We start from the raw sequence: 11,370 nt of genomic DNA on the forward strand, positions 1-11,370 counted from the left end.
CTGTGTAAAATGAAGAATGAATCTCCTTTGCTTCATCTTGGATAGAACTTAAAGAAACCATCTTGCCTGGGGGGTGGAGCCAAGATGGCGACTTTGGAGCCAAAGCTGCCACGAACTCCAAGAGGCAGCAGCTTGCAACCCAGAATCCACTGGACCTAATAGGATATTGGGCTGTCTGTAGGAAGGTGAATACGGGCTGGTCAGAGTGACACCAAAATACAATCCCATAACTCTCTCTCTTGGACTGACAAACAGAGGTCAGGGGAACAAAGGAAAATTCTTTGATTATTCCTGAGCTCACCCCCCCACCCCAGTACCAGCCCCCAGGGACAGTTCAGCCATCCTTAGCAGGCTCCCTGATGAGCTATTTTCTTTAACAAGATTCCTTGATCACCAGGGTGTCATTCTAAGCCTCTTCCTTTAACTTCTCTTCTTTTTTAAGTGGCTGGAGCTCTATTTGAATAACAAAATACCTGACCAATCAGAGCCTCATCCTTGCCTGGGAAAGACTACCTGGAGGCTTTTTTTTTTTGTATACTTCTTAAAATTGGCTGTTTTTGCTCAGGCTGCTTGCAGCCAATCCAGCAGTCCAAGCTGCAGGCCGACTGTTAGGGGTCCACTACTCTATTTTATTTTATTTTATTTTATTTTATTTTATTTTATTGCTACTATTATTATATACAAGTGTCCCTTTCCCATCCATCTTCTTCAGGTTGACCAAAATTAACTGTTGTTGTTTTTTCCATTGCTAGGTAACTGGGTGTCCTATCCACTGTGAGAGGAACTTGTTTCTCTCTACCTTTTCTCTCCACTCTCCTTTTGCCCCTCCTCCTAGCTAATTAAAAATAAAATTAAAAAAATAAAACTCTCTCCTTTCACTGCTCTTCCTTTTTTCTTTTTTCTTTCTTTCTTTTTTTTTATTCTTTCTTTTCCTTCCTCCATCTTTTGTTTTCTGAATTCACTGATACTCGCTTGTGAATTATTTTGGGGAAGAAATCTGACTTGGAGTAGTCTCTATGTGTGGGTTTCTTCTCTACTCCCCTTTCTCCCCTTTCTATTCCTAGAATTTACAGTGGACAATAGATTTGCATAATTATCAATTCTTGCTTTCCCGTTTTTCCTGTCTCTTTCTTTTTCTTTTGTTTGGTTGCTATTTTTTCTTGGACTGGAGGCATTGTTTGGCTAAATGGTATTAGGTGAACTGCATCAATCCTTGCTTCAGTCACTATTGTTGTAATTTCTGAGGTTGGTGACTGCACTTGTCATAAAGGTCTTTAGTATAGAGTGGCTTGTACTCAAAACACAACAACTGAAGAATGACAGAACAGAAAAATAAAAACCACATTAATTTTTTTTAAAAAAATGGTTAAATCAAGAGCAAATAAAACTGCTACCGCAATGAATCAGGACAGGAGCCCAGAAGAAACTCCAAATCAGTCAGAAGTAACCACAGATAAGAAAAGTATGCAAGCAATAATAAACCTAATAATCACAGAATTGAAGACAACTATGGAGGAAAAGGCTATCAGAATTAGGGAAACAACAGATGAAACCCTCAAAGAAAATACAAGCTACCTTGAGGTAATTAGAGAAATGAAAGCTGAAATAGCTGAGCTAAAAGGCCAACTAGCAGAACAAGCTAATACTATAACTGAACTGAAGAAAGAAGCTGAGGGAAGGGAAAGCATATTAACAGAAGCAGAAAACAGAATTAGACAGACAGAGTATGAGCTAGAGAAAACAAAGAAAGAGGTAAAAAAAAAAAAAAAAAAGCTCAAAAAGAGATTGAGAGACACTGAAAACAACAACAGAGACATATGGGATGATCTCAAAAGAAGTAACAATCGTATAATTGGCCTACCAGAGGAAGAAAGAGAGGAAGGGGAAGTAAATAGTCTAGAGGAAATAATGGAAGAAAACTTCTCAGCCCTAAACAACAGAAAGTACATTGAGATTCAAGAGGCCCAGAGAGTCCCAAACAGAATCAACCCAGACCTGAAGACACCAAGACACAGCATAGTTACAATGAAAAGAAATCATCTTAAGTGAGGCAAGTCAAAAAGACAGGAACAAGTACCAAATGATTTCATTCACAGGTGACAATAAAAAAGGTAACTGGGAAATTTATACATGTTCAGACTATTATATTTACTATCAACTTTAAAACATTAATCCTCAAATAAAAATAAATTTTAAAAAAGGTGGCACAGTAGATAAAGCATTTGACTTAGAAGCTTAGGTCCTGAGTTCAATCCCTAGCAGCAACTGTATTGAGGTGATGCTCTGGTTCTCTTTCTATCCCCTCTTTCATAAATAAATATTTTTCAAAACCATATAAATATATTCTATATTTTTCTTTAAATGATTTTACTTTTCACATTTTTCTCTTTAATCCACCTAGAAATTATCTGTTTGATAAGGTGCTCAGGAAAGGGTGGGGTGTAGGAATCAAGAAAAGAACAGTAGAGCTGGTTGGAGATTCACTCAGTACAGCACACGTTACCATGAGCTAGGACCTGAGTTCAAGCCCCTGGTCCCCATCTTCAGAAGGGAAGCTTCAACAATGGTAAAGCTGTGATGCAGGTATCTTGTCTTCTCTCTGTCTCCCTTGCCCTCTCTCTTCTGTTTTGTATATTTAAAAAAAATAGAAAGAGAGGAGGAGAAGATAGTGGAAGTGATAGAGTAATGCAGGTCCAGCAATCACCCTGGTGCCAACAGAGAGAGAAAGAAAGAGAGAGAGAAGAAGAGAGAGAGAGAGAGAGAGAGCAATTCACCTCATACCAACACATATAACTATTAAGCATGCATTATATGATAAATATCATTTATATCTTTCAGAACTTCTAATGTTATACAGAGTTTGGGGAAAAAAAAACAAGAACTAGTGATTTCTATCTAAAATGTCAAGAAAAAGGTGGAAGTCAGTAATTCAGTGCCACATGAGTAGAAAACACTATATTTGTTCCCATAACTTATTTCATACTGAAAAAAGCACTAATATTCATCTTATTTTACAGATTCCTAAGATCATCTAGCTAATGAACTATGGAAGTAGAATTTCAGGCCAGATTTCCCTGACTGTAAAGTTCATTTCTTTCCATTTTCTTCCCACTACAGAATCACTGAGTATTTTGTAAGGCTGACAGATAGATTTGACACATTAGTATTTTAACACAGAGTTAGATGCTGGAAGAAAGGTAATGGCTCTGGCAGAAAGTCCTTCTCTTGCTTTTAAATACATGCATAACCCCTCTTTAAATATACCCTAGATCTTACAATTCTTTTGACATAAAAAACAATTACCAGGATTTACATCCTGTAGAACTGAATTTAAACCTGTTACTCCAAGTAGGCGACTTCCCCTGTCTCACTTAAAGGAGGGTTATAATAATAGTTATGGCAAAGGACTATTGTGCAGATTACATGAGCTGCATAATGCCTCCAGCACTGTCTGGAATATAACAGGCACTCAAGGCTCAGTTCATTTAAACCTTAAATCACATCCTCTATATGTATCCACAAGTCCAACACCAGGTCCCTACCATCTACAGATTCTAAAAACCACTGTCCTCCCTGCCTTGCTTGTTTCTCACTTTCCCTTTCTTTCATTATGCCCTGATTTCTTCTCTCCAGCCTCTACCTTAGGCAGCACCTTGTGGGTATTACTGGACCTGCTCTGTAAACAGGTATCCTGCTATTAATTATTATGACTTGGTTCAGCCCAACAAAGCTAAATTACTTTCATAAGGCTGAGTCAGTGCCAGGATGAGTCACACCGCTTGACTCTCTCTCTCCTCCCCAACACTTTGATCCCACAGTGACCGCAGCTGCCTCAGGTTCTTAGAGGTTAGAGACTTATTGAAAAGTGACCAAGGCAGTGACCTCTAGCGTCACATCACTTTTCCTCCTCCAGCATCCCAGAAATGAACAAGCTGGCATCCACAAGGAGTTAATTGGGTCATACTGGGACAAATAAAGATGCCACATTGATTCTGTCTGCTGCTACCACTCAAATTTGTTTCTCCCCTATCAGTTCTTGGTCTTTCTCTTTTCCTCTTTAGTTCTCCTTTTTTTTTTTTTCCTCTCTTCCTTCCATCTGGTAATTTTTCTTATTCTCTTTTTTCTCCCTTGGGATTGCTATCATTCCCATTCTTTCTTCCCCAGTCCATTCAAAAATCATGAGAATAACAATGAAAGCGGCAATAAGAGGCAATTGCCTGCTGATTGCACTGCAGGAACAAGAAACATGGAGTGCTTCCCATGACTGATCCCAGGTGGCTTCCCACATCAAGCCAGCCTGGTGGCTCAATTGTTAGGCCACAGTGAGGCAGCTGGGAGGGAGGAGGTGGTACTAGGAAGCAGCCTACTTCACTCATTCTGCTGCTAACCCTTCTGATAATGAAATTTTCCTACAGGCAACAGCATTGTAGCTCATTAAGTCTGTGTTGCTAATGTATTCCATGTCAATCACAGTAGTTTCCAATGGAACATTCCCAATGCCCTTCTATGAAAGTAAAAACTGAATCCAATCTAATATTTTAACCAAGACTGTGACATCACTTCTTGATTGTGTGTCTTCCTAGCTTTTGTTCTCTGAATGAGTAGATTTGTGCATTTCAGAACAATGTTTCTACATATACAAATGCAAAAAATTATACTGTAAAGCTTGCATCCACCCAGACAAATCAACTGGTAGAGATACCCAGTGTATTGAATTTGGGAGTGTAAATCCTTACCTCTATGTAGATTGCAGCTTAAGAACTACCTCATCCCCCACACATATGGACATCTAATCTTTGATAAGGGGGCCCAAAGTATTAAATGGAGGAAAGAGGCTCTCTTCAATAACTGGTGCTGAGAAAACTGGGTTGAAACATGCAGAAGAATGAAACTGAACCACTTTATCTCACCAGAAACAAAAGTCAACTCCAAATGGATCAAGGACCTGGATGTTAGACCAGAAACTATCAAATAATTAGAGGAAAACATTGGTGGAAGACTTTCCCACCTAAACCTCAAGGACATGTTCAATGATACAAACCCAACTGCAAGGAAGACTAAAACAAAAACAAATCAGTGAAACTACATCAAATTGAAAAGCTTCTGCACAGCCAGAGAAATCATCACCCAAATAAAGAGACCCCTCACAGAATGGGAGATCTTCACATGCCATACTTCAGACAAGAGACTAACAACTAACATAAAGAGCTCACAAAACCTTGCAACTAAAAAGCAAATGACTACATCCAAAAATGGGCAGAGGGTATGAACAGAATATTCACTACAGAAGAGATCCAAAAGGCTAACAAACACATAAAATATTGCTCCAGGTCACTGATTGTCAGAGAAATGCAAATAAAGACAACACTGAGATACTGTAACCTCACCCCTACATCAAAAATGACAGCAGCAACAAATAGTGGAGAGGTTGTGGGGATAAAGGATCATTTTGGCACTGCTGGTGCGAATGTAAATTGGTTCAACCTCTGTGGAAAGCAGTCTGGAGGACCCTCACAAGGTTAGACATGGACCTTCCATATGATCCAGTAATTCCTCTCCTAGGGATATACCCCAAGGATAACATGGGGACACCATAATACCCAACCAAAAAGATATGTGTACACCTATGTTCATAGCCGCACAACTCATGATAGCTAAAACCTAGAAGCAACCCAGGTGCCTAACAACAGATGAATGGCTGAGAAAGCTTTGGCATATTTACACAATGGAATACTATGCAGCTATTAAGAACAATGAACCCACCTTCTCTGACCCATCTTGGATGGAGCTAGAAGGAATTATGTTTAGTGAGCTAAGTCAGGAACAATACAATGGACCCCTTTGTGGATCCCCATAGGACCTTGCCCTCAGTGTGGATAAACAATGGTAGAGAATGATCTATCCTCCAAAGGGATGCTGGATAACATACTCTATCCACCACCTGAGGAAGATGGGCCCTGAAATTAGGGCAGCTTGGAACATTCCTACTCATGACCACAGAATGTGAGCGCAGACCTACAGGGATGCAGAGGTTACATAGGCTCCTAAACTTAATATGGGCCCCAGAGGGTTAAAGAATAGGAAAGCTATCAGGGGAGGGGATGGATGGGATACAGAGTTCTGGTAGTGGAAATTGTGTGGAGTTGTACTCCTCTTTTTTTTTTTTTTGGCTAGAGTATAAAAATTTATTACACACACAGAGTATTATCACTAATGAGTACAGACAGGCTAAGACACAATGGTACTAGATGGAGGACAGGACAGCTAGATCTTTGGAAAGTGAACAGGTTTGGGTGGCTCAGAACCTCATGCCACACAGGCCAGTCAGATGGAGATGGGAGAGGGCTGGGCTAGCGTGGGGGTGCCTCTTCCCAGATGTGAACTCTCTGGGTTGGAGAGAACTTGACTGGAGCCAGCCTGGGCCGCTACTCACTCAGCAATGTGGGAGAAGGATGACACAGGAACGAAGCTCGTGGTGGCAAGGCAATGCAGTCTCTTTATTGATCAGAGAGCCAAGACTTTTAAAGGGCAGACCTTGAAGTGGCAAGTCGGAAATGGAAATGGCTAGGAAAGGGGCAGAGAAAGGCAAAAGGGAGCTGGAAAGGTAGGAACTTTCTTAGCAACTGTTGCGAGAGTTTTAACTGGTAGGATTAATAATACCCTGCAGATAGGGAGGTTCTTAAGGGTAGAAAGAAGATAGATCAAAGGAATGGAATGAGTGTGGATCTTTCAGGCAAAACAATGATTATGTAGATAGGCCATAGTATCAGGAATGCAGGGTTGAGCAGGGGTGCTGGCTTACTGTTTTAAGGAATGCCAGGCTCCTGGAGGCAGAAAAATGCAGGGTGCTTTGTGAGGTAGGGAGTCTGATAAGACGGGGCACACCTTTGGGGTTACTCCTGTCCCTTCTTGCTCAAACTCTCAGTAGAGAGACTGACAGGATAGATGCACTCCTCAGGTCAAGCCCTGCCAGGCTTTACCACATCCTCACAATTTTCCGACAGGAGAGCACACACAGCAGGTCATCAAGTGACAGCTGTGTGTGCTCGCTCTCTGATCTGGGGCTTCAGAGAATGCCAAATCCAGGAGCAAACAACCAAAGCAAAGTGGCTTCCTAGGTGGCCCAGCTTGTTGCCTGAAGTCACAGCAACACCATTTTAAGCAGTATGTTTAATTGGGTGATTTCCACAAACTATACACAAAGTTTCTAACCATCACAATTCGGTGAAGTACAAAACATTAAGTTATAGGCTACAGGATGAGAAGACAGCACAGATGGTGCCACCTTCTAATCCTGGTTGGTCTAGAAGTAGCAGGTAAGGAAAGGTTTATTTTTAAACCAAGCCCCTCATTTCAATGTACAAAAGAATTTGTCTGATTGGTATTAAATTGTATTGAAAATAAAATGGACTAAAAAGCAAATATTACTCTATGTTGGGGTAGAAATAAGAGGAAAGAATGAGTCCTTCAAAGAGGGAAGGGAGGCAGCTGAGGAAGGTTCTAGGGCTGTGACCTCAGGCAGTCACTCACACTGCTCCATTTTTACTTTTGGTGGTCTCAGGAAGGTCCGGTTTTTCTTCTCTTTCTTCCCCTTGGTATTTGCTTGGAAGATCCACCAGCTGTCCACCCAGCCATCTCGACTTTCCTCAAAGTTTTTCTGCCACTTGCTTTCATTTTTGGCTTTTTCTTGAGCTTCAATCTCTTCTTCCCTTTGTCGTTTCCTTTCGTGCATCTCTTTGGCTTCTCTCTCTTTCCTTTTAATTTCCAGCTCAGCAAACAATTTTATGGTCTGTTTGTATACTGCTTGCTTGAACAGCTAAGGATCATCCTCTTCCACATTAGTAGGTTTGCCCTCCTTCTTTAACTGTTTTTTTCCTCTCTTTTACAGTGTGTTCCACATATTCTTTTCTTGCCTGAATTACATCCAGGGCCCTCTTCTTTTATTCTTGATCCTGTAGCAACTTGTAAGCTTTGTCCACAGCTTCAAAAGCCTTTTGTGCTCTGTCAGCATCATCTTGATTTTTGTCAGGATGCACCAATATGGATAACTGCCGAAACCTCTTTTTTATTTCTTCATCTGTCACTTCTGGATCTACCTGAAGAACCTCAAATGGATTCAAATCGAAGCAGTAAGAACCAGGATGGGTCAATCTTTCAATCTGATTTTTGGATGTTAGAACTGAATCTCTCTTCTCTATTTATTTCACCTCACTATAGAAGGTCATAAATGCTTTCTCTGTACTGCCACCACCTCCAGAAGAAAGTTGTACCCCCTCTTATCCTATTTTTTTTTCAGTGTTTCCTTTTCATAAATAAAAATTTAATGCATAATTTCTCCAAATTACTTATTTATTTCTGCATATAATTTTATCTTGATCTTCTAATTTATACTTACTTGATATTTTTTTACTTAGACATTCCTATTACTCTTATATGTATATTCACAAGCCACTTTAAACCCTTTGTGGAACAGTCTGAATTCAAAAACCAAGCAGTAATCATCAAAATTATGTCTTGATTTATATTTTTATTTACTTATTTATTTGCCTCCATGGTTATTGCTGGGGCTCGGTGCCTGAACCATGAATACACTGCTCCTGGAGGCGATTTCTTCCCATTTTTGCCCTTGTTGTTGTTATTATTTTTATTGTTGCTATTGCTGCCACCGTTGGGTCAGACAGAGAGAAATTGAGAGAGGAGGGTAAGACAGAGCGGGGATAGAAAGATACCTGCAGACCTGCTTCACCATTTGTGAAGTGACCCCCTGCAGGTGGGGAGCCATGGGTTCAAATCTATTTTGATTTTTATTAATCTATTTTGATATTTATTATTCAGAACTTGAAAAATAAATTTCTGCTACTTAAAAGGAACCCAGTAGATGATATATTATATAGTACCTTACACAAAGTAAGATATTCAATGAAGGTATTAGATTGAAAAATATCACTAGAAGATGTATGGTCTCCATTGTACAAAGTTATTCAAGGGTTTTAATCTGAATTCATGTAAGAAAAGAACAATTTGGGGGGGTGAGTATCAACACAAGGTAGATATTTATTAGCCAATATTATGTGCTGAGTATCTGGGGGAATACTGGCTCTAAAGTACTTGTTTTAACATAAATTGTCCAGGTGTAGTGTTTCAAGTCAAGATAAGCTTAAAGGTTTGCATTAAGTAGACACTATTGTTAGCTGTACTTTTGTTGTTCAAGGCTCTAGTATTAACAAAATTCCTTACCCAGAGGAAGTTGCTTCTCAGTCTAATTGGCATTTCTATTGCCTGCTGAAGTTCTGGTTTTGAAAATTCACAGATATTCATGGACTAAAGGGAAAAACTGCTTATGTATATCTCTCTTTACTGCATTATTTAAAATTATTTATCAGCAAACCCCCAGTATTTGGTGATGTCTGTTATAAAGCCAGTCATGGGTTCTACATTCAAGTGGATGGACTACAATTCTAGCTCTAACACTCACAAACTGTACACTTTAGTAGGACAACCTGTTTAAAAGCTTTGATGTTTTAACAGTATAACAAATAAAATAATAGTGTTTTTTTTTTTAAGTTAATACAGTGCCTGCATTTGAAAGTACTCTTTGGAATATTGCACCAAAGTGAAAGGCTCTGGGGAGAAGAGTAGATTTTTCAGCTTCACTGTGGGGGCATAGGGTATATCACAATCTTTTGGGGGGGATGATGTTAATCTATACTCCTATTAACTTACAATCTTATGCATCACTATTTATTTAGTATTCAGGGGAAAATAAAATCAATATCTTGAGTTCTTTAAAAACATAGATTTCAGTTCTGAGTATATATTCCTTTAGTATAAGCACTTAATGTCTCAAATTTGAAAACTGAATATGGAGACTGGGCTTAAATTGTTAAAGCATTTCTAATAATAACTTTTTAAATATTAAATTACCTATAATTTTAGACCAGTAGATCAGAAGCAACCAGTCCTGTCAGAATCTAAGATATGGCTCTTTATAAGTAACATTAAATAACATAAATCATAGTGAGGTCTTGTATAGTACAGTAAATCCTAACCATGGAATTTTTAAAGTAAACCAAGGTCTCATATAACTTGGTTATAATATTAATTATCTGTTGCCTTCTTAAACTCTAAGACAGCAAGGAACCTTCATCATTCTCTTTAAAATCTGTATTTCTCCCAGTCCTGAAACCTCTAGGACTTTGCTTGTATTTCTTCATGTTTTTCCTATTGATCCCCTACCATGTGATACTGCTTCTGCTGACCACAACTCATCACTGATACCATGCCACATTTCACTTCAGACTGTATCCAGAGAGACCAAGTCTGAGATGTCAACCCTCCAACTCCAACAATATTGTGAGAACTTTCCTAACATATGAGACTCCCTAGTTCCATTTTAAATGGTGCACTCCCTAACAAAGTTACAGACCCTAGATGTAGACCAGAGCCTAAGGGACAGAGTATACGAGTACATGTAACCATAAGTTAGGGTAAAATAGTAAAAGTGCTCAATAGTCTACTGTGAGTAGACTTAGACACAGTAAGTTCAGCAAGCAAGTAGAAAGACATAAAGAAGACACCATAAAGTACTTAATCAAATATTTACTACTTAGGCCTAGATGTCCTCCTCTCCTATGCCCTATGCACTTCCCTCAATCACTTTAAGTCTAACCTCATCAGATAAAGTAAAATCTTAAAAAGCTGGATAAGGGCAAGAAAAGAGCACATTTTAATGATGGCCTTATTGGTCACTAGCAGGCCACCGCATCATCTGGGGCTCTAGTCAGGGAATCCTTGGGTTCCCACAAAGATATGATGGGCCTAGACCTCTCATAGATCGTTCTCTCTACCATCACTGGTCACTTCCAACAGGAACATCATCATAAACCCTCTAGTGGGTCTCTCCAGGACCTTGCCATCACTGTGAAGTAGCAAAGGTAAGGACTGCCCCAGTCTCCAAAGGGAGGCTGAGTTTTCCTCCTCTGCCACTGGAGGAAAACTGGCCCTGAAATAAGTGCAGCCTAGAGTGTCCCTAGCTATGGCCATGAACTGTAATCTCAGACCAATAACTCAGTGGATACACAGGCTCCTGTCCTAAATATAAATATAAATGAGCCCTGGCTTGGGTGAATGGGGTAAACAGTTAATTTTATTCACAATTTCAAGATTGGGAGCTACTCTCTGCCCTAATCCAACTTTCTAGTCCTTTTCTCTAACACCTGTTTTGAGGCTAATAAGTAGAAAAATAAGACATTATATGCAAATCACTTAATTTATGAGCCATAAAATATAAATTAATCATTAAGTTAGAGATAGTATTATTGCTGTTACCCCAAATGCAGAATTTTTTACTAAGAAGAAGATATAACATTG

At 39.3% G+C, this 11,370-nt stretch overlaps 1 pseudogene; it reads right to left on the reverse strand.

Moving 5' to 3' along the window:
* Positions 1 to 7,155: 7,155 nt before the first annotated feature.
* LOC103127916 (dnaJ homolog subfamily C member 8-like) lies at positions 7,156 to 9,318 on the reverse strand (annotated as a pseudogene).
* Between the last annotated feature and the right edge of the window lie 2,052 nt (positions 9,319 to 11,370).

The sequence above is a fragment of the Erinaceus europaeus genome, chromosome 7 (genome assembly GCF_950295315.1).
Source record: "Erinaceus europaeus chromosome 7, mEriEur2.1, whole genome shotgun sequence".
NCBI lineage: Eukaryota > Metazoa > Chordata > Mammalia > Eulipotyphla > Erinaceidae > Erinaceus > Erinaceus europaeus.